We start from the raw sequence: 24,673 nt of genomic DNA, 5'->3' as shown, positions 1-24,673 counted from the left end.
TAATTAAAGTAAACCTTTATTAAAAGTAAAGCTCAGGATACTGTGGTGTGGAATGGGATCCACTAACAATAAGCAAGAATTTATTCTTATTTTTGGCTGGGAGAGATGCTTAAAAGATGGGAGGTCCCAACAGGCCCTCCATGCATTTCTCACCACTTTCATCTCTTCTGACTTGTGTTCTGGCTATTAAACATGATGATGATGGCTTCTGAGAATAGAGGTAGTGGATCACTCTGGATTTGAGAGCATCTGTAAGAAATTCTCTGTGGTATGTGGAGTAGTACATGTACTTGTCAAAACAAATTTTCCCTTCAGAGAAAAGTAGGAAATGTTTTCAGGAAGTCTACTTATTTGAGATTTTGCCATCAGAATGAAGACTTTTTCTTTGAAATCAAAGGAGGGACACAGTGACATGTGACAAATATATACTAAATATTTAAACTTCTATAAATAGTATCAGATATTTGTAGTTGTCACCACTAAAAAACTATACTATTGGCAGTTAGATAATGCAACAGTAGCTAATCTATATCATTGGAGCTATGTCTTAGAAGATTTTTTCAAAATAGCTTGAAGATATATTTCCTCAAAAAACCCAAACCTGAGAGACTTGCTGTTTGGTGCCAGCATGTGTTTGCTCAAAGCAAAAGTATTTGATCTTCATAAGTAGTCCTGTAAGTTTCCCACCAACCCTGGAGAAGATGGGAAAGTGATATATCCAATGGTTACTGTGAAATCTCCTGAGCAGTCACTTTGGTTGAGTGACAGAAATTTTACATCATAGCTGGTGCATGTTGTGCTGTATGCAGGTATATAATTCATTTATTCTGTGGAAATATCCTTAAATAAAGTGCTTAAAAGTTATCGCTTCACTCAACTCATTTTAGGACAGAAACAAATGAAAGCTCTGTCGTAAAAGCTCTAATGTAAGATGCTTTGTTAACAGAAAATTGTAATAATTTCCCGGTTCCAGGCTGTAACCAAAATCTGTCTCCTACTTTTTGCTAACCAGAACAGTAAAGATTATTCACCAGATGATTTCAGAGTGAACATGAAACTATAGATTATTCTTGTAAAGGTAGTTGGGATTTGGATTTGACTACAGTCAGTGATGAATGTTAGTAGTGCTATGGGATTAAAGGAAAAAGGATTAAGCAGTTACTGTTATGAATACCATATATATATACATGTGAACTTGTGTGAATAGGTGTGCATACCTTCTATTTTTTCCATAAATAATTTTCTGACCTTAATAAAACATTGCAGAATATTTTGTTCTTGCTAATGGCATAGTTTATATCAGCAGGCAGTGAAAATAGGTGCAACAACACTAGTTATTTGTGTCATTGACTCTATGGCAGCAATGTGTGAGGGCCATGAAAATAGTACTGGTTTCCTCTGAGACCTAAATGAAATGTACATAAAGGGAGTTTTAATTTAGATGTTATCCTGTTGCCTATTAGTGATCTTTTTCTTGCTTTTGCTCTCCCATCCACATATACTGAATCAGTTAGGAATTGAAGCTTCTGAATACTCAACAAAAGTTGCTAAGAAAATGCTGAAATACAATGCTTAGAGCAGATCTTTTTAGCTATCTATCCCCCTTTTTCCTGTGAATTATTACAATGAATATGCTGTTAATTCCTACTAGTGGGTGAGCAGCCATGAGCTCTACAGATGAACAGGTGAACTTCAATGGCATTTTGAGTGAACAGAGGATTGTATTTCACTGCTAAGTCTGTACTTTAGCCAGTGAAATTTCAGTAAAAGTTGATAACAAGAAATACTGTTAAACACTTTATTATTTTACTACTGAAAATTATTTTTTTTATTCTAATAACTTTATTATTATGTTAAATCATTGAAAGAAGTGCTTCTGTTATAGCACAAATACATTAGGAAAGATAAGAACCTTTTTTAATTATACCCCAATGTGCTTAGAATGGAGTTCCTGCTTTAGTGAAGCCTGTGGTGGTCTCATTTAAGGATCAGCATTTAATATGTATTTTTACCTGTTTGGGAAAAAAATGTCCATGTTTGGTTTTGTTTTTCTTCCCTCGCTAAAATTGTATAGCTGCCATGTGGAATAAACTGGTATGGACATTGGGGCATAATGAAACCAAAAGTTTTGGTTTCATTATGCACAGCTTAACTGTGGTAGTGATAACTACAAGTATCATATCACTTCTATAATGACTTATATAGTGCAAAAATCTTTAATATTGTCATAAAGCATGAATTAGGTTTTTCCACTAACACTGATCCTGCTTCAGTGTTCAAGGGTGCTAAACTACATATTCCAGTCTTGTGCTAGAATGCTAGCCAAATTTACTGTTGTTCAAACCTTATTCATGTTTAACATGAGAATTTAAAAATACTGAAACATTTCAAAGACTTGTGACACCAAAAGACAAAAAACAAACCTTCTCATCTTATCTTTTTTCTTTCCTTTTGACCTTCTTTTTAATATCTTATGACCAAAAAGCTGCCTCATTGTAATTACCACAGATGCTTTTTCACCACAGGCGTTGATATGCTGCTCCTGTCAGGCTCTGTTTTCAGAGCACAGCCACATCGTTGTGTGTTATTTTGCACTGCAGCTTGAATTTACCTTCTCACCATCTTTGTAAACATGACACTACCTTTAAGTTTATAGAGGGATTGAGGATGTGAGCTCCCACTTCAGACCTGAACCAGTTATGCTTGTGCCAGACAGAGCTGCTGCAGTTGAGACATTTGTTACTGCTTCCACTACAATTCCCTGTTCCTGGCTCTGTAAGCATTTGCTCTAGGGTGAAGCATGTCATAAAAGACACATGAAAGAAACAGTGTGGATTTTAGGATTAGAAACAGAAACCTCAGACATTTTTCAATTAAAGAGAGAAAAGGAAGAAAGTAAAGAAGTTTTCAACTTTCAACCACTTTTATACAATTCTGGAATTTGTAACTATCTCTTTTATAGTGCTGAACAGCTTTGGGGCGGGGAGGGGGTGAGGGAAATGGAAAAAGAGTGACAGCAAGAGGATACAGAGCAATTATTTCATGATCTTCTTTTAGTAAGACTTTTGGGAAATGGTAAAAATCTGTATTACTGGATAACAATCCTCACTGTGCAGTAACTCATTGCACACCCACATGAACTGCTTTTTCATGTGAGTAGCTCTATTGAAAGAATTACCCAGAGGAGCAAAGCCTGCTCACCCAAATGTCTTTGCAAAGAGATGTTATCCTGTTCTTGTTTTATATTTAGTAAACAAGAAGATATTTGTATTTCACTAAAAAAAACCAAACAAAATAGAAGAAGAAAAAAATGTACAAGTGTAAGCACATATATAACATTACCTTTAAATATGAAGCTCAAGTGAATCCTTGTCCGTCAATGTCTGGAACTATTCTTAACATAATAAAAATACATTTTACTAAAATCAACCAAAAATTACTGGATCTAATCTCATACTAAGCCTAACTCTTAAAATACTAGTGTTAAAATAAATTTATGGGTTCTTTTTTGGTAATGACTGAAAGAAAAGGCAGATGCTCCTATCAAATTCTGACCTCAAGATTTGCCTCATAGTTTCAGACTGACTGTGAGAAGTCAGTGTTTCAAAATGATAATAAAGTTGCAGGAGAGCATTTATACATTGATATAATTTTATGCCATCAACTCCACAGTAAAAAGGTTTAACTTCCTGTTTTAAAGAATGATCATCAAATTATCTCTTGTATCCTTGAAAATAGTTATTTTATTATTGCAAAGAATGTCTTCAATTTTTAAGATATGGTGAGGTGGAAGAGTCAAGCTTTATAAAAGTGAGACATTAAATGTGAAATTGGCCTAACTCTACTATCTGAAGGATCAGATGTAAGTGGGGATATTTAAAGCTGCTCAAGGCGCTATAAAACCTTTGTGGTCACTTCAGTTTGGAATATCTTACCCAATGAATTGCAAGAATTTGTTGGCTGACTTTCCTTCTGTAGTTAAGGATATGTCTGTGCGTTTATCTGGTTATGTTAAATAAGGCTGATAGAAAGCAGCAAGGTGATTAATGAAAACAGAAAATCACTTTTTTTTTTCTTGTATTTTTCATTGACATTCAGTTAACAGTAAACAGGACATTTAGCACTTGTTCTGCAGAGCTACTTGTCTCATGGCTGGCAGGATCACTCAAGGCTGGAGAATCTTGTGTTCTGTCTTCAGCTTGGATCTTTCAGTCTTTGAAATGGAGTATAAAGCTGTTAGGAGACAATGCACTACTACAGTCCTTGGGCTTGCAGAAAGCTGTATCTATTTACCTAAAATAATTTCTCTTAAGCTTTTTCTGTTTTCACAAACCATTTTTATTTGATTTCTGGAGAAACCTTTCAGAACCTGAGCAGCCCCATTCATCACCATTTAAGTTTTTCTCATGGAGAGAATTTTAGACTTGCCCTTGGCTTTTGTCTCTTCTGTCAGTAAATTGGGAGCACAGAGGTGGGGAAGGATCAAGATGCTGTGTAATTCTGTGCAGCGCTGAGATCTCACCTTTGGGAGCACATGGGGAGCTGAGGCAGGTGGGTTCTGTGTGTGCTCACAAGGAAAGATGGAGCCTGACACTGATGCTGAACAACAAACTGCTTCTTGTTGCAGTATTGCCTCTTACTTCCAGCTAATTATTTATATAAAGTCTCTTGAAACTTCAGAAGTGTTATAATTGATCAAAGCTTAACTAAATAGGAATTAGGTATTTTTCTTTTATCTGTACTAAAAATGTCTTTTTATGTACTGTGAGGGATGTTGCCAGCTCTAAGAGATTGATTTAATGCTCATATTAAAGAAAGGGATTTGGGGCCTGATCAATTAAACACATGAGCTAAGGCTTCAGTAAGGAATGTGAATCATTTTGGCAGGTTGTAAATATTAAAATTGATATGAGCTCAGAGACAGCATTTTTTGTTAACTGGAGAAAAAAAGTCAATGTAGAAACAGATCAGAAACTGAGTTGGAAGAAGAAAATGTTGTCAAGTTTACTTTTCTGTGGCTTGTTGGATGCATCTATCATTGCTATGAAAAAAGGAACTGGAATTTTCAGGAGTGAATAACTGCTTGTAAGAAAATGGCACAATAGCTATTGTAAATACAGAGAGGGAGAGAAAGGAGTGTCCAAAGGTAGATGAAGTCTTATGGAATAAAATAGCTCAGTAAATTTTCTGATTAAACCAGCAATATTTGGAATAAAACATTTATAATAAAAATGATTCACAGAACTCCGGGTCAACAGCAATGGCATGGTCTTTATTGAAGTCCAAGACTTTACTTCCACAGCATGACGGATCAAGGAAGAACTGATTTTGATAAATTCCTCAAAACCTTAATTTTCTGTCTTGGTTTGAAAAGACAGGTGTCTGTTAAGGAAGGCAAAGCCTCTCCTGAAATGGAAAATGTAAACTCCTCTCTGAATTGTTATAATTTTGAAATTAAGGGGGCTCTCGGGTAAAGATATGGGAACAGGAATAACAGTTCTTTATTAGGGGAGAAAATAAAAATAAAAGAAACAATGCAGTAATAGAAAACAACACTGACCGAGTCAGGCTACAGTCTGACACCCTGTGGGTCAGGGTGTTGGTAGCAGTCCAATTGAAATGGTGGCTGCAGTCCTCCTCTAGTGACAGATGTGGTTCTGTTGGAAGGGTGTAGTCTTCTTCTTAAGATCCAGTGGTGGTGTAGATGGGCCTGATCTTCCTCTGGGAATCCAGTGGAAAAGGCTGATTGTGGTTTTCCAGGTCTCTGATTATATCCAGGTAGGAATGCTTGTCTCCTCCCCCTGGGCAGAGCATCTCCCAGTGGGATGATGTAATTTTATCAGTCATGCAGTGAGACTCAATGGCCCATTAACAGAAGATATTTCCTGGAGGGAGGATTGGTTGTGGCAGAGATAAAGAAAACTGCCCCATCAGATAGGAATAGAATACACCCCCCATTTCTAACTTAAGACATTCTCAGAGCAAGGGGAGATAATCAGCATTTTGCTCATTAAACAAGGTAAAACTTCTAAAGTTGTTTGATGGCTGGTACATTGCCAGATTAGGGGTGTTCACTGTTCAGGGCAGGATCTATCCTGAGTCCAATTCTCTTCAGCATTTTATTAAGAGTCCAGTGTTAGCATTGAAAGCACTTTTCTCTTGCTTATTTATGGTGTCAAGTCTAGTAGGGCTCCAGTTATTTCTGAGAGAACAAGAAATTTGTATGAATATACAATTTTTGTATTGTATATTTTGTATATTAGAACCAAAAAATTTGACTCAACAGGTTCTTGCTTGTTTTTTTCTCTTATGGTTTTCCCCCTTTTGAATTACATCCTGCTGACAAATGCTATGCTTAGAGGGTAATAACCCAGCAATAATTCCTCAGACTATAGAGTTTAAAGTGAATTACAAACTGAGCCTACATCACCAATGTTATTGAAGGAACTGAAAACATCATATTTACATATCTAAACAAAACCATTTTAATTAAGCTGCTGTTTTTCCCCAGTGCTGAGGAGATGGTTCCATTAAATGCTTTTCCCATTTTGGGCATGCAGGCACACTTCTAAAAGCAAATCTAAACTTTCTGCAGGTAAACAGAGGTGCTGCTATAGGTGTGTATAGCAGTGTATACTAGTGACTGAGATAAAGGAGTCACTGTTTTTTCAAATTCTTAAGCAGCTATTAGTCAAATATCTGTCACAAACATGGAAGAAAATTTCTCTGGGAATTTAATGAAATTATGTTTCCTCCACAAAATCCAAGGGCTCTCTGCAGATTTTTTTTCCCCCTGAAGAACTCTATCCTAAACATTTCTGGCTGCCTCTGATAATTGCTGGGCTTTTATCCTAGTGTCACTCGTAATTGTTTTGATGTTTTCTGTTATTTTGATAGTGTTGATATAAAACCTCTGAGCTATTTGTTATTCTGGATAAGATTTGCCACTCTGGTCTTGTTTGATTCATACTTTAGGGCACACATTGTAGATTAATCAGCTCATTCTATTCCAGAGAAAAGTGTATTTTGAATTCTAAATCTATTTTGATGTATTTTTACTTTTTCTATCAAATATTTGTCTCATCATTCTGCATCAAAATCTTCATCATGTAGCAGGTCAATTTCTGGTTAACAGAAATCCAGAGTGCTTTCTATAAGATGAAATGTTTGTTCGATGGAGTTTTCATAAGGGAATATTAGCAGTGTTTTCATTGAACTAGCTGGAAAGATTTCTTGAGGGGAGATGCTTTCTAGTCTCTAAATTAGGACAAATAATCACTCGTAATATTTTTTATTTCTTGTGGAGATACATATTTTCTGTCAGGGACAGATAAGTGGACCTATTAGAATAGCCACCACTTTCCCCTGCTAGTCTCTGCCTGTGGTATTCACCTTCCTAAGTGTGAAAGTAATAATGAAATGCTGTATTCCAGCTGCAAGGGAATAACATTAGTTATTGAGTGAGAGAGCCAGTTGATGAGGCTCAGTTATTCAGAGGAGCTGCAGCTCTTGAAAGGATGGAGAATTAGGCCTGGCTACAGCTCAACAGTTTTGAGAAGAACAGATTTAGCTAAGTAAAGGATGTAAAGGATGAGTAGTCTTGATGATTTAATGAGGCAGATGGTTTATTGTTTTTAAATGAAGCTACTACAGACTTCCATGTTTTAACTTTGTTTAAAACTGATTGATGGTTTTTTAGAGACTGGACTGTAGTTCTTGTTGGCCTGTTTCTATAGCAGCATTTATGTTTATATCAAATGACTGACAACACCTTAAAATACACATTAGGTTATCAATTACTTGAGATAAAATCAGTACAGTCCATCAAAAGTTTTGAAGTGATTAATGAAAACTAACCTGCTTTGGCCACCACTCTCTCTGTTATTGCTATTAGAGGTTGATGAGCCTCCACAGAAAAACTAAGACTGCATAGTATGTGTTCTGGGCTTCAAGAGGTGGTCCACTTGAAAAAATATTTTAACCTTTGCCTGGACTTCTTGGATGAAACTAAACTAAATTCAACATCAAAGTAATTGTGCCGGAATATGTAGCTTTTGAGGGGAGATGCTTGCTAGTTTCTATATCAGGATAAATCACTCATCGTATTTCTTATTTTTTTTTTGTAGTCTTCTAGATAACCAAATTAATTTTGAGGTGTTTTACTTGTGACATGGAAGAGAAAGAATCCTAGTAGCTGCTATCTAATTATTCTAACCTCTGCAATGTTAACATTGAATAGTTTTATTTCAGACCCCATAAAGAGATTATAAATAAAAATGATTGTCAGGATAGATTTGGATCTATTGATCTTCTGCATCAGACTGGCCAGAAGGAAAACACAGAGTATGTATCTTAGTTTTAGGGAGCACTAATGAGTTTCAGGTTGCTTTTGGGTTTGGATTGCATAATACGTTTCCCACTTCTGCTCCCTGAAGAATTTTTCTTTAGATTCTGTAAACTAGGCCAATAAACTGTGATTTCAGAGGTAATAATACAGTGCAGACAGCTTCTTTCATAAAAGCTTAATGACCTGGTTTGTTAATGGCTTTGGCTACTTAGATGGACAAAATTATTCTAAAATCTCATTTTGTAAGCTGCTGTGTTTTGCTGTCTCTTCAGATACAAGGAGATTTCTCTGTCATAAGAGGCTAATCCTCTCAAAGAGAAATCAGTGCCCTGGAAAGGGGCTGGAACTTTCTCCTCAGCAAATACATCTGCAACTGCGGCAGTGACAAACCTGAAAAACTGATACCATGAGAGATAGAGAATTTTAGACTTTCAGGTTGGAAGTAGTTAAATTAACGAGGTATCTTTGAAATGACCTTAATATCATATAGAATCCAAGGAAGGAAAGGGAAAGGAAATGTGTGGCCTGAACCAGTGCTGAGTACAGAGGGACAATCACTGCCATCTATAGCTAATTTCACTCTCCACGTAGAGTTTTACTCTATTTTATAGAGTATATATTTTACTGTGCTGCTTTGGCTGGGGTAACATTAACTTCTTCACAGTGGCTAACTTGGAACCACGACACTGACTTAATCCATTATTTGATTGTGGGGTCCAGCTTTGTTGATGCAAAATGCTTTATTGTGTCTCTCAGAAGATTTACCTGTTGGTAATAGAGAACATCATGGCCCTTCAGGATTCTGTTTAATTACTCAAAGTAAATTATGCTCTACACTTTATTTATTAAATATGTTTCCTATTAGCTCATGTGTCCCCAGGGCAATACAATTTTTACAATTCAAATGATAATTCTGTTACAGCATTTTCTTAATTTTAACAGCATATTTATTGACAAAAAGAGAGTCCTCTACTAGCGGAAAAAAGAAAAAATAAATTAGCATTTCAGGCAAATATATGAAAACACAAAATGTGACTAGATCAAGGAAACTTAGTTGTGAGTATAGTCATAGCTTTTGGTCTACTTTTATAGGCCGGCCCCATTTGTACATAAAATATTTAATTAAAATCTGCCTATATTTCAATCAAATGTCATTTAAAAATTGCTAACTTGATGTGCCATTCTGACAAATTAGATAATAAAAGAGAGAATCTTTTTTTAAAATTAGCATTTTGATATCAGAGATTGTCAATTTTTAAGAAGTATAATCAAAACATTTTTAAAAAAAGAATTCTCACATGCCATAGATAACATCTATAAGTATTTCCTAATGAAGTAAAGAAGAAATGAGATGTGTATGAATGATGTATAAAGACTTTGATAGTTCATTTCTCCCAAAAATATTTTGAAGAAATGAATGCTAGAGAATTATAGCAGATTTATTCACGATTAAGCCTAAAGATAAACCCTGTTGTGCACTCAGCAGAAAGCTCTTCCAGCATCTACTTTCCAAAATTTTGGTGATCTCAGAGAGACCAGTAGAGGCTCTCTATTGTATAAGCTTTGTATTTCCTTTGCCTTCCTTCTTGGGGGGTTCATAGTTCACTCAGAACCTACTATTCAAATATAAAACCTTATTAAAAGGTTTGGAAAAGTTTGTCTGAAAAATCATTACATGAGGATAACAAAAGACAGTAAGGACAGGAAATTATGGGATAAATAATCAACTGTGATGGGGGAGATCAGTTTCTGGGGAAGGAGTTGAAGAAACATTATATACAGGGGAAGTCACAAAGTCGTTTTGGTCTGGAGTGCTGACAAGGACAGGTAAAAAAGAGAGATAGAGTAACAACTGATGTTAGACACATGAAAATTGGTCAGCTGAGGGCACACACATGCAAACCAAAATCAGCACATGAAAAGTGTGATTGTTTTGGGGAACACAGAGAGCCAGTTGCTTTGGACACTAAGAAAACGTTACAGGTGAACTAAATTAGCAAAAGAAAATGTTGGATGTCTTCACTGGGATCCAAGTTTATTTGATGAGAAGGAGCAGTGGCCAGAGACTGTGAGGGTTATCAGATAATTTTCTGGGGGTCTGAACACCAAGCAAAGGATTTCTGAGGGGTACAAAATTGGCTATGGAACTGTGGGAGATTAAGGGATGCTTGTGCTGAGAGACATGACAGAGATTTAAAGAAGGCGTTTTTCTACCCTACATATAATTAGCTTATGGAAATTATTGCCATGAAATACCAAGAAAGTAAAGAGCTTAGTGGGATTAGATACCTATACAAGTAATGAGAACACAGGCAGTTAGTTATGTTAGATGGGATAAAATTAATTAGGCCTAAAGCTTCTCATGCCTGGAGGCATGAAGCAAGCAGTAATGGTGTGGGCTAGAAAGAAAGATCCCTACAGATTATTTTGGTGGACCAAATTCTGAAGTCTAGCCTGGTCCTTGATTAATGTAAATCCTAAATTCTAGGCAGACTAGATAGATGGTCTAATGATCACATTTAATGTCAGACTTATGGAGGTCATCAGAAGTGGTAATGATGATGGCCTGAAGTTGATAATACTGCATTGCTAATCAATTTTTCACCTTTCTGGTTGATCTAACAACTCTCCAAGTTATCTAAAAGTGATAAATGTTATTTATAGACTTGATTTCAAGAACAAAACAGAACAAAACCCTCAAGAATAGGAGATTGGAAAACATTACTTTGGACTCACACAGCTTTATAAAACAGGTTTTGAAGAATAACTACAGAAAATAAACATGATTTTGATGGATTTAGGCATATTGTGACTATGCTAATATATTGGAAATACAGGGTCATTTAGTCAGTCAAACCGTTCAGACAGTTTTAAGAATCTTACGTAGTCCAGTTCACTTATAATTTATTCTCCATCTATCTCTGCCATTAAATTTAATGGTTTTGTTTCTTTCATTTGACAGTATTTCAAAGCTTTCTACCAAAATTCTGCTTTGTTCTTTCTGGCTGTGCAAATATAACTCATTTGCCTCCTGCAGTAACACTCTTCCTCTTGACTCCTATTTATTGTGGTCCCTAACACATCCTTGAAAAGGCAATATACTTCTGGCTTACTAAATGGTGCATTGGATGTTGGATTGTGTGTGTGGTTGACAGAAACATTCCGTAAATGGATTGTCTGCAGTAATAATAAAAAAAATATTTTAATTTTCCCTTACAAAGAATATTTGTTTTTCAAAAGAATGCACATAAGCATTTTTCAATAAATACCACTAAATACTTTAAATGCACTAGCCTTAGAGCTCAGAAACAAACTTTTTTTCCCCTTTATTTTTGTCCTTTTTCATTCCATAAAATGTCTTATTTCGTTTGTAAGAACCATAAGACTACATTGTTTATTAGAAACTGCTGTCATGAAGACAAATTCCCCAAAGATTTAAGTCTCCAAACTGGAATATAACTGATGTTTTGCCAAAAGAAAGAAAAAGGAAAAAAAAGGAAGGATGGAAACTAGTACTTGGAATATCCTTACACCAAAGGTTATTTGTCAAAGGTTGGTTATAGAGATGTTCTGTCTTTGTAATCAGCCTCTTACAAATGTGCAACAATACTAACAGCATACATGAGATGCAATACTTTACATTTTTAATTTTGTATTAGTGAAGTTGGGAAAAGATTGTGGTGCAATCTGATAAGTTAGGAAAATAACAGTCTGTTGGTGTAATGGACACAACAAATGTATGCATGCCAAATATATGTATGTGTTTATATTTTTCAGCTATGCATGTCCATTGCAGATCCTTTTTCTTTGGGGTATGTACAAAAGAAACACCTGTTCAGTCCTGAACAATAGAAGTCTGTGTTCTGTATCACAATATTTAAGTATGATAGTTCCCAGTGTTTTCCTCTATAAAACTGCCATTCTTCATAGGATATGTAGCAACTAGAACTACTACCTTCAGAAAGCTTGATTTGTGATGGTCACATATTACTGTCAGGAAATCACGATTTCTGACTGCCACTTTAGCAAGAGGTTGTAAAATTTCTCTCTAAAGAGAGGAATGTAATTCAGGATAGCATGCTCTGGGCTGTTTGGGATGCAGCATAAAAGTTATGCTCCTACTATATATTCCCGTGCTTCTTAATTCTTGACCTCAGCAACTTTATTGCCAAGATCATTGATATGCCTTGTTTTTTCACTAGTTTCCCTATTTCTTTAGCATTCAGGTTTTGTTACAGGTATTGAAGCTGTATCCAATCACTAATGAAAGCAGTAAGAATATTTGTTTTTAATGTATTTGTTTGATTAAGAGAAGAAGGAAATTAATTTTTTGGAACTGCTAACTTGATCAAAAACTCTCTTATTCATCTGTCCCAAGTTTCTTATTCTTGCAGCTATGAGGACAACTCCTTTTCCTTTTCCCTTTCCTTTTCCCTTTAAAACGCTCTCTTTTGACTACCAGTTTTCTTGAAGTCACTGAAATGGATTTGAACATATTGAAGTCTAGTAAAGGACAGATGTCTATCTTGCTGTTCCTATTTAAAGTAAAAGCTTTCACTAGTTCTATTATGCTAAAATAATTTTGTTCCCACAGAAGAGTTCAGAATCTAGTACACACTCCTTGTCCTTAAGGAGTGGATTTGATTTCTTTTTAGGTATTCTGATTTCTTGTACTGAAATGAAAGAAAGTTTCACTGTAGGCAGGAACAACAGTCTACCCCCTCCAGGATCTGCTTCCGAGAAGAGGTAGCTAAGTGTAGGATGTTTATGAACATATAAAAATAAGCATGATAGCATACAGGCCACCAAAGCAGAAGACATCAGGAAGATGGCTCTGTGGTTTAGTTGGTTAGAAATCAGTTTCAAATTTGGATTTTTGTATTTTAAATAAAACTGGTTTGCATTTTTTGTCTCAGAAGAAGTAATTTTGCTGTTAAGATGACTACCTCTTTGATTAAATTAAAAAACTATGTAAGTCTTTCATGTGAATGCATTTCTCTTCATAATTATACAAAGTTGTTGAGATAGGTTTTGGATTGCATTTTAATATTTCTTTCCTGATGCTGAATTCAGTTAGTAGTATTTAATTTGATTATTCTACTTGGAGTTCTTTTTCACTTGACTATACTTTCTGCATCACTTGAAAGTTCAAACCAAACAAATATTTTCAAAAATGAAGATCAGAAATAATCATCCTCCTTTAGTAATAATCTTTCTAGTAATGTTGAATTAGAGAAATTTCCATTTTCAGTTTATAATACAGATTCATGCACATTCCACCATGAGGAAAACCATTTACAGGCAACATCAGCAATCATACTTTGATGAAATTCTGGGCTGCTTCTTTCATCTGTGTCATTCATGTCACCCAACCCATTAACACCTGCTGAATCCTCTCCCCATCAGTCATCAATCATGAGCAATCAGTCAGACACTTGATAATTAACAGAGAGAGGGGAAAAAAAACAAAGCTAAAATTATTTCTTTATGGTGGCTTCATGCATAAGCTCAAATAACAGCAGGGAAGGTTTAATGAGAGCCTCACTGCCTGTACACCTGTAAAACAAACCCATCAAAGTGGAATCCAGCTGTACATGGAACACAGAGACTTTCCCCATGATTGTTATGTCCTTTACTTGAATTGCAACTGAGGGATTGTGGCACAAAAGGGGAACTGAAGTTGGTTGAAAGCTTGAAGCAGAGCATGTGAAAAAGATGCTGGAGGATGACTTTGAAGCCTGCTGTTGTAAGGCACTTCTGTGGTCCTTGTAGTGTCAGTATTCTTAAAGGAAAGATCCATCACTGAAAAAGGTCTCTATTAGCACTGTCCTTCGCTGTCTGGAGTTGTTCTTGGTTGGTTGAGTGTGCTGAAAATGCAAGACAAATATTTGTAAAGATCCCCACTCTCTGAGTGGGCTCAGAGACTAATGTGAGGGCTACCACAAAGATCAGTCCCAACTTGTTGGTTTACTGAACCCACTTTGATAAAATAAGTTAAATGAACCATGGTTTGAGTTGACCCAATATTTTCATGGATAGAATGATTTTAAGTTGAGCTCATTTGATAACTTACAAAAACAGAGAAAATGAAACCACGGTATAATATAGAGGTGAGAAGCTGCTAGAAACCTGCTGTTAAGATGCTTCCTTTCCTTCATTCAATGTAAATATCCTGTTTATTTTGAGATCAGTTCAATTTTTGACATTCTGTGGTATTGTTGAGGGTAAGTATATAAAGATTGACTCTGCATGCATCACTTGTGCATTAAGTATGAAAAGGAGTGCAGAATTTCTCAGGGACATTCTCTTGAACGCTGATGTTAGTGCTTGTTCTCATTAACTGGGGGGTTTCATCTATTTGTGTTAAGGACAGTGTATTGCATGCAAAATAAACATTTCTGTATATAAAGAGATCACTCTTGGCACCTCACTCCTCACCTTTTCCTATTCAAAAGTTTCTTTGGTGACTTTCCCATCATTTTGCCTTGTTAATGGGGCTTCAGCATAGGGTATTCATAATCTTTCTTTTGCAGCTAATTTTTTATTTTCATTTCTTCTGCATTTCTTGGCTAAAAGGAGTTCAATAAGGGAAGTTATACTGAAAAACTTGTCCAACAGCTTAAAAGTAGGTTTATCCTACTTTTTGTATCCTATAGCCATTTGTTTATCCTTTCCTTCGCTGAATAGGCCCTGTGAGACTGAATTACACACTTCCCAGACTCCAGAAAGTGTTATGGAAAGTAGAGAATAATCTAGAGTGATCAGAAAGTTACCCATGTAATCAGAGTAGCAAGATCACAGATGTAGACCAAGAAAATAAGGAAAACAATTTCCCCAGCACCAGAAGCCTCCATTTAGAAATCTGAAAAACAGGCATGGAGTAATGTCAGGAAGTCAGGATTCCTAAGTGTATAGAACTCAGTGAATGGGTTAAATATGGCACTGGTGTACCTCAGTTCTAAGTCTTAGTTTTTTTTTTATAAAGCTGCATTGGATCCTCTGCACTTTTATAACATACGTAAGTAGAAAATAGTTTATATATGAAAAAATACTAGTTTTAAATATCTGAAATATATAATGAATAGATCCCTCATGAAACACTAGCCAGTTGAAACTGAAGTTGGTTTTCATTTTTTATTTAATCTTTTATTTTAGGTTGCAAAGCAGATGCAGCACACCAGCCTTCCTTTCTCTTTCCCACTCCTTTTTCTCCTCCTGCCTCTCTCCTCCCCTTTAGCATGCAAGCTGCAGATAAAAACAGCACAGTAGAAGCCAGGAAAATAAACTGATCCATTTCCCATGCATATTTCATGTATTTGCCTAATTTCCTGCAGTGTTGACTTAATTAGGCAATTATTCCACCCTCTTATGACCAGTGAATGTCCTTATCATCAGTATGTCAATATTGAAAAAACCCCAACAAACAAACAGAAAAGCAAGTCAATGATGTTTTCAGTGACAATGGGTCACATGAGAGCTTTTCAGTGCTGGAAATAAAAATGAGTTCTTGTTCTTTGAATGGGTGTAATATCCTAGGGACACTCCTTAAGTTCTTCCCTATCCCCAGCCCTTTGGTTTCAGAAGGGAAAGGCTTTCCCTTTTAAATATTAGTTTTCTGATATTGTTTGTTGCTTCCCAGCTTTAAATCAATGCATTGATTCTTCTTTTCCAAAGCTATTATCCTTCTTTTATTTTATTAATTTAGTTTTGATTTTCAAATATATTCTGAATTCTGGAATGTTGCATACCAAATAGATGATGATGATGATGATGATGATGTCCCTTTCCTACTGATGCAACATTTTACAGAAGATATTTAATCTGTAAGTTTTATCAAAGTCCTAACTGGTTGGAAAAGAAAATTCCTGTTTGTCATCCCCATTCTTCAACCTCATAACCTCTCCCCAAAAGAAAAAGTTGCACTCCAAAAGAGAAGGATTAGAGCTCTGGTCAGCCTTTAGTAAGAAACTAAAGATTCTGTGATGATCATGAAAATACCAGAGAAACATGCACATGTTATTGTAAGGAGAGAACACAGCAACTTATGCTTGATTATATTCCAGCAGAAATTAATTTATAGAAATAGAATATATAATATAAAAATTAGTGCTACCAGTAAGTCATGACATAGGCTATATTTCAGTTTCTTAGACCCCATGCAATAGCTTCTTAGAGATGTGACATACTATGATGAAACCTTTGACTTTCTATGCATTAACTAATGTCAAAATTTTCTATCAGCATCATAGGGGTTTATTCTCTCTGTTTAAGTCTAATTAAGGGTTGAAAATATTTCCAGAGGACTTGACAGAATGCAATAAATATTGTGCACAATTTCTTACTCATTTAAAAGGAATAGAACTTTAAAGAACATTTAATTGCAGACTCTGTTGCAGTGCTTTTTCAGGTAACAGTTAATAGCCATGAATGGCCAAAGGTGCCAGAACTACTTGTGTGCTTTCAAAGGGGTAACTTTAATTAGGAACAAGCTTTTCAAGGTCAATATCTTTATTCCAAGGCCTAACTGTGTGGCACACATGTGGACTGCAATGACTTCTCTAAGCATCAAGGGAAAATGTGAGGGGCTGATGCCTGATCCACCAAGGTGGTTTGTTAGCTTCTGCAGAAGTTTGCAGGAATTAGGCTGATGGGATTTGCCTCTTGCTGATGTGTGTTTTCCCCTCATTCTCTCCTGTACTTCATACAGCTGCCCTGTTTACATGGAGGAAATAAAACTGTTATGGTTACTTAATTGTCAGAATTGATCCGCTGAAGTAAATGTCCAGTTCAGAGGTCCAAACCTTTATTTTGTTATTAGGGACACTTATTTCACGTGACTGCAAATTTAATAAGGATTGAGCACAGAAGAATTTAGTTAGAAGAAGGATGTCTCTTAGAGGCTTGGTGGTTGGTGTGCAGTTTTTGGAGATATATTTCCAGTGACAGGCTAGCAGGGAGGAGAAGGGATTTGTGTTTCTACTTTTCTACTAAATCCACTAATACAGCACTTGTGAATGATGCAACTTAAATGAACTTAAACTTACATTAATGGTTTCAGAAATAAAAAAAAAAAACAAACAAACCTCCAGGCCATTATTTTACACATTATTTTCCTAAGCCAAGGTGGTCACTTTGTCAAAAAGAAAACCCTCATGAAATTTTTCAGTTTCTCCTGAAAAGGTTCAAATGTTGGTGTTTTCTGCTTAGTACATCATCAAAGGTTGGAAACTCTTCAAAAATGGCAAATTCCCTGCTGCTTTCTATCCATGAATGCATAAAGCTTGTTACTTCCTCTCTCCAGTTTTTCTCTCATTTTCAGTTCCTTCCACAGATCTGACTGCTGCAGGTTAGGCTCCCATTTGGATCTGATTTTGCTCACCCTTTAGCTTGGTGGATCAACCAAGTAATGTTCTCATGTGAGAATGCTAATGCTCAGTTTTCCAACAGCAGTGGCTTGAGACACTGTGACAATTCTATTTAGCTTATGGTAAATATTTCAGAAAGGAAAAAAATTCCCTTGCCTTGCAGCTTAATAAACTGTCACAGCAGATGCAGCTGTGTAAAATAGATTTGAAATCCTCTTTACTTTTCTTTTAAATATTTTCACTTCTGGCTTTACATTGTTCCCTGGTTGTTTAAAGCTGCTTTGGATTTCCAGCACCTCCGTTAAATAGTAGGAAATCTTGGTACAAAACTAAACAATACAGTGTAAATGGTTTCAGTTTCCTTTTGAAGTAAAGATAGAGCTTGAAGTAGCCAGTGGGACCTCTTAAATCCTACCAAATTACATTTTCCTTTAAGAGAGGCTATATATAGCTCTTAGGGAAGTCTGCAGAAAAGAGTCATAGGGTATTTTCTAAAAACCCTACTAAAATGTTAATTATCAGAACATCAACATTTTTACTTGAGTTAGTTTCTCAGTTTGAACTTCCCATTGCAAAGTAAAATTTGAGCAATGACTATTATGGTGCTAAATGTCAAGCTGAATCTCATTAGCCCTTTAGTAATGAAGGAATCAGCTTTCTGATACAGATATTTCAGCATTGCATACAATAAATTCATTTGCATATTTAAATTTCTCCAACATGCATGAGAAATTGCAATGCTTGACATTTTATGGTTTTCTGAGAAGTAATCCGTGAGGAGCTGAAGAAGGTGAATAATGGTAAATAGTGGTAGCATTGCAGTAATAAGGAAAGAATAAGTAAAAGTAAGATTAACTACAAAGGAAGTATAGGGCTATTGAAAGTAAATGTATTCTGTGTTTTTGGAAAGATTTAGTGTCACAAGAAGTTGTCACATGGAGGAAAGAAATGGGATTTTTGGTGGTTTTCCAAGAATTTTCTCAAGAATTCTCTTAAGTCTGCTGGTCACTATGAAATCAATGGCAGAAAAAAAAAAAAAAACCCTGTTTTTTGATGTGAAGAATGAAAACTGTAGAAAAGTTGTCTGTGAATAATAAAGATAAACACCAGCTACTGAAGAAGAAAATCCCAGGGTTTCAGTATATTTGTTGTTTAAACATTTTGAGGTAACCTCATCAAAGGTCTCATGGAAATGAACTAGAAATATCTGTGAAAGAGGTTTGGGTGATAACCAACGTCAGTGGTTCACTGAAAGTTGCCAGAAATGCTCGTGATGTGTTGCCCTTTTTGAATCATCTAAAAATTGAAAATTCATACCTGTTTCTAGATGTTTTCAGCTGAAAATGGCTGGTATTTATTTTTGTTTCAAATGAAAAATATGTTGGGGGAGAAGAGTTCAGAAAAATAGATGGATGGGACTTTTGGATTTTAAAATGATGGTTCAACGGTGAAATTATAATCAAATCCACAGTGCGCAATAGAGAACTGAAGTTCACAGCTTGATGATTTTTGTTCTAGCATATAGCTTCTGTCCACGTGTCCACTGTCAGGAAAAAGATAAAATGTGCAAAAAAAGTCCTTCATAAAGCAAGAAGGCAAACTTTGTGTTAGGATTAGTGTTACCTAGAACAAAAAATTGAGGCCATATAATGAAGCAGAAAGACCATTTGTCATGGTAAATTGTATTTGCATCCTATCCGCTCCTTGCATGGAAACAATGTTTTATAAATGTCATGTTTCAGCACCATTCTGTTAAAATTTGGAGAAGATGAAGATATTGATCTATTTTTTTGGAAATTTACAAGTGTTTCCAACTACTAAAGATGGCCTCAGAAGGAGACTGATTTTTGAAAATTCAACAGATGGAGAACTGGTTGGGAATATAAGAGGATGACACTTTAGGGAACCAGTGATACAGGAAGATAGTTTCCCATTTAATTCAGAGAGAAAAGAAAACCAGTGAAGGAAAACAGACTTGACAGGATATGTGGGATTTAGGAGGAAAACTGATTTTTGTGCTGCATTTTGAGTGGATTTTTGTGGTGTAAAGTGGAGAAGGTCAAGGCTGATGAGAAGATAGAAGTCTGCTGGAAACCAGACCAACCAGGTGCTAATTTCGTCTGTTCAGACACAAAAGAAAATCCTCCCTTTTGAAAATTTGTGTAGGGAGATGAAGGGAGATAAGAATATCTTAGCATTTTGAGGACTTGGGAAAGATCTGCATTGAAGGCAGTACCTGAGTCTGTGGTTTGAATTAGAGATAAGATGTGAGTGGTATTTATAGAGACTGAAAAATTAATTAGGGCAGCAAGGTGGAAAATAGGTGCTTAGATTTGTTTATGCTGAGTGTAAAGTTATACCTGGCAACTCTCAAAGAAGCATCAGTATAAAGTTCACAGTGGAAGACTTTTTTGGCATACAGGCAAAGTTTTGTGCAAATTATGTCAATGAAAATCCTCTTTTGTTGTTATGACTGTTGCAGATTTTTGTTCCCTGAAAGTAGCAAGAATCACCATCTATGGAGTTAATCACACAAGGCAGTTGCTGGTATGCCCACATTTTATCAGACAGTCCAGTTTTGGCAATGGAATTTTCTTCCAATGAGCATATGTGAATGGGGGTGTTACTCATACTTCTTGATACTATGCTTTGACTTTTAGCTCCTGTCATTCATATGTTTGAGATCAGGAGCTGTCTAAAACATTTTCAAACCCAGTGAGAGATGGGAAAATACTGTATAAAATAACAACTAATTGTAAAAGTTTAATGTAGAAAATACCAAAGAATAGCTGAGACTTCCCTGAAACCTTTTTTTTTTCCTGGAAGCCTACAGGTTTATTTGGGTATGACAGTAACATGCTTTGCTTTGTTTTCTAGAAATTCAAGTGCATGAAGAAGTCTCATAGGACATATTGGAATGCCAGCTTGGAACAAAATAACTTGTGAACTTCAGGTAAAAACGTATGTTATGTTGATAATTTCATCAATGGGATTATGTCAGTTTATTTTTCCTAGGACTCAAGATCATTAAAAGCATAAGAACACATTAAAAAACCCTCTAGATCTTTTTCTGATTACAAATACAGTTATTTTTATAAATTCACTTGAGCTGAAATGTTCCCAGTGTAAGAACTGTAACCAATCTGTTGAATTATCAAGGATGATGCCCTGTGCTGTCACTGTCTCCGGGGACATGCTGTTGCTTCTGATGTTATGGAAACAGAATGAAAGATACTGCTTTCATCTTGCATCAAATAAGTAAAAAATTCAAATTCTGAACTGACAGTTCTAGGCTTGCAGTGTATCTGTAACATTTCTGATTTCTCCTATATATGTATATATATATTTATTTCAGTCTCAATCATTTTGGGACAGGTGCTATGACAAAGTCAGATGTGCAAAGCTCTGAAAGAGCCAAGGTTTTTTAACAAGAACAGTGAACAGCAGATATATAATGGTAACTAACTACTTGATAGGAGCCCTTGTAATGGTGCTGCATTTGTGTGACTGAGGTAATGCCTTACCTTAGGTGACAGCACAAAGTACCATTTTCACATTTTCTCGGGGCAAATTTAATACCTGCAATTCTTAACTTTTAAGCTGCAATTGGATTTTTGTTGATTTTTAAAGGCGAGATTTTCAAAGGTGGATTTTTCTTTTTAGAAAGCGCCTACTTTCAGGAAATGCTAAATGCAATCAAAACAATCTGCAAGGGTCTGAGTGTCCTGACAAGAAGCAGCAGAGTAACCTCCTTGTCAGCATAAAGAGGCACATGCCTCTCCATCAGTGGTGGATGTGCACATCCACATCCTATCCAGCCAAACAGCACACATTTCCTTCAGCTAAATTGTACATGACACCAATCTAAATCCAGAATTCCAGTGCTATGAATATGAATTTCCTCAGTGCTTGTAAACATCTTGGTACAATATTAGTGCCATGCAACTGCAAAACACTTTAAAGATATGCTTGACAGCCTAATGTAAGTTAGACCTGAATACGTTAAACCCTAATGCAGAGCTATAGTAATTGATTTGGCTATAATTGGACATCTGTTATTAAATGTGAAATGCTGGTGACTTTTGAATACCAGCTCTGCTGCTTTTCTTCTTCTGGTGCTTTCCCAGGTTAAAAAAGATCAATCCCATATGAATATTTTTTAGATTTTCTGAGCCACTGGCTCACAAGACCTGCTTGTGTACAATGCAATTAGTGGGGTCCCTTTCCAACATGTGTTAAATTTCATATTTCTATTTTCTAAATGGCTTTAATTTGCTACAGCTTGCATTGATTATATTTATTTTTTCTACAGACCAGGAACACTGTGATCCCTTTAATAATGGATATATTTTATAATAATAGCATAGACCATGAACTTATTTTCACTTTACATGTTCTAATATCTTAAAATCTGAGATTTAGAAAAAAATCAAAGTCTATATTAATACCTTCGCATTAAAAACCATGTACATTTTACTATCATTCAGCTTATAGCTAAAGGCTGCAATCTTTTATTAAAGCCTTTTATATTTTATATGACAGCCTAAGGGACCTTTATAGATGAAAAATGGGTCAAACACAGGGATTTGATGAAAACCCCCATTCATTGTGTGCTCTATCAGCTTTTTTTTTCTTTTTTGCTCATCGTTCAGCAGAGGCAAAGGCAGACCTTTTCATTTAAGGCAAACTAATAACTGTTTCAGATTCTGACTTCTAATGCTCTATGATGTTACAGTATTTCAGCTGCAAAACTGCAGATGCCTATTTACATTGGACTAAAAATATATATATATGTAGATAACTTACTAATTAATGTCCAGTGTTGCAATTGATTTGAGAATTTTTTTTTAAGGCTAAAGTGTTTTTTTTAGTATATGTTTTGGAGGATGTAAGTCCAGAGGTACAAGCTCATTCTGGTACTATCCATATAAATTAACAAATTTCAGTTTTTCACTAGCAAAATACTTGAGCAGAAAATTGACAGAATAGGCACGTGATTGAGTTGGAAATGTTTTCATGCTTCTAAGCTAAAATGCCTTGCTGATTTACCTTCTTGTGCTTGATTAAAACCCCTTTGAGTCCAGCTATCTGTCCAGAGTACACTAAAATAATATAGTATGTATGGACAATGTAAAGTTGTGAAATAATAATAGTCTGTGAAATCAGTTGTCATAGACATTGATGTATGTTAAAACTATGCTGATTCAATGAGAAAAAGCTTCCAGGAAGGTAAATCCTTTCAGCATTACAACATCCATTGAAGCATTTCATTTGAGGAATCTGCCTCAGATGTTTGAAGGTGTTCAAATATTGAAGGAAACAGCATATGTTTTTCTTTATTTTTGTGTTCTTTTTGATTCTGCCATTGGTGAAGTTCCTGGGTCTGAGAAGCTTTGGACTGACTCTCTCCAACCATTTGTACATTTGAAATGCTGACATTTTTTCAATATTATGGGATTTTTATGTTCTGACCTTAGTGAAATGCACTTATATAATGGTATGGGAAGCAGTAGAATATGAATAGTTTGGAATTACATTTATTTAGTTACTTTTGGTGACATTTAAACTGTAATGCCTTCAGTCTTGAGCTTGGTTTTGCAGCTTGAGAACATAGAACACACAAGGCAGACAGTATGCCAGTGGGCTTACGACCAACTCATAAATATAAGGACTACATGTTTTCACTATTGCAGGCAACAGTTGGCACATTTGATATTAAAAAAATCTGGATTTTTTTCAGTTCTTGTTGGAATCCAAGAGATTCTAAGTCAAGTATAATGTTCTGTGATAACTCAGACAATTTTGTATTGCTGTCCAAGTATAATTGATACCTGTTCCCCACATCTGAACTGCTGTTAAGCTTAGTCTTAAAGTGGGATTGTTTTGCTCTGAAGTGACTTTAGTTGTGCAACTCTGACTGGAGAGACTTCTCAGTCTCTGAATCCATAGCTGCTTTTCACTGTTTCTTTGAAAGCTGGCCTTCACTTTATGACTGGAAACTCCATGTGCGCTTGCTCAAATTTGAAGTTCTGGAAAATTACAGCCTAATTCTTCTACCTTGGATCAGGTGGCTGTAGTCATAATAGCAGGTGGAGGTACCTTGCATACCTGGGAGATCTATGGAAGATATAAAGATATTTTATGAATAAGATGCCACTCAGCCAATGAACTTCACATGCAATGAAGTTCACAATTGTGAACTTCACGATTTTGTGTTATTTGTTTATTGCTGGGAGAGTTTTGTATATGTAAAATTAAGTTCTCCACTGTGCTCCTTGTTCAGGTGGACATAGCTGATTTCTAGGCACTTGCATGTATTGAACCTTACTGGGCTACATGCTGATTTTTTATCATTTCATGTAATTCAGATTTACTCTAGGAAGGAAAAGCACTTGGACAATGCAGCGGGATCTTAATAAATGTGTGGATCATGCCTAGAATTTAAGAAAATGCGGGAAAGGTGACCTCAGGTGGTGAGCAGTTCTCTGTCCTCACCCCTCAGGCAGGAGGTGTGAAGAGGGGCATGACAGAGTGTTTTGGCTGTGCTTACTTGATATATTGCTCCAGGGACTGTAGCCAGCTGGTACCTATTAGTGTCCTTCAGGCTCATCTAAATAACTTCAGGGTATAGAATGGTACAGAGACTTTCTTTTGATAACTTTCCTTCTGGCCATTAGTCTGCCAAGAGTATCTCTGCAGGGCTGAAACAGCAAATTTTAATTTTTTTTTTAATTTTGAAAATCTGGGAAGATTTTCACCTAACATATTAAAGATGGACAGAAAAGTGATGGGTGTCCCTCTTGTTCAATTTTTGGGTTGCACTGAAAGTAGAGCTGTCTGAAGTGATTTTGCCTGCAATACTTTTACTCTGTTTGGGGTAACTAGCAAACTCAGACAAGAAGCTGAGGCTTTGCATGATCTACAAGTCTCAGCCTTTGAGTTTTCTAGAACTCATCTGTTG

At 35.8% G+C, this 24,673-nt stretch overlaps 1 long non-coding RNA gene across 1 annotated transcript in view; it reads left to right on the top strand.

Annotated features, from left to right (window-relative positions):
• LOC128787355 (uncharacterized) overlaps nucleotides 1–20,665 on the top strand; it is a 148,870-nt gene extending 128,205 nt beyond the window's left edge. Inside the window, exon 4 of the long non-coding RNA XR_008430699.1 lies at nucleotides 20,590–20,665. This is a non-coding gene — a long non-coding RNA (uncharacterized LOC128787355). The remainder of the gene's footprint in view (nucleotides 1–20,589) is intronic.
• The last annotated feature ends 4,008 nt before the right edge of the window (nucleotides 20,666–24,673 follow it).

The sequence above is a fragment of the Vidua chalybeata genome, chromosome 4, assembly GCF_026979565.1.
Source record: "Vidua chalybeata isolate OUT-0048 chromosome 4, bVidCha1 merged haplotype, whole genome shotgun sequence".
Taxonomy (NCBI): domain Eukaryota; kingdom Metazoa; phylum Chordata; class Aves; order Passeriformes; family Viduidae; genus Vidua; species Vidua chalybeata.
The sequence above is the reverse complement of the archived record's forward strand: the minus strand, read 5'-3'. Positions and strand labels throughout refer to the sequence as shown.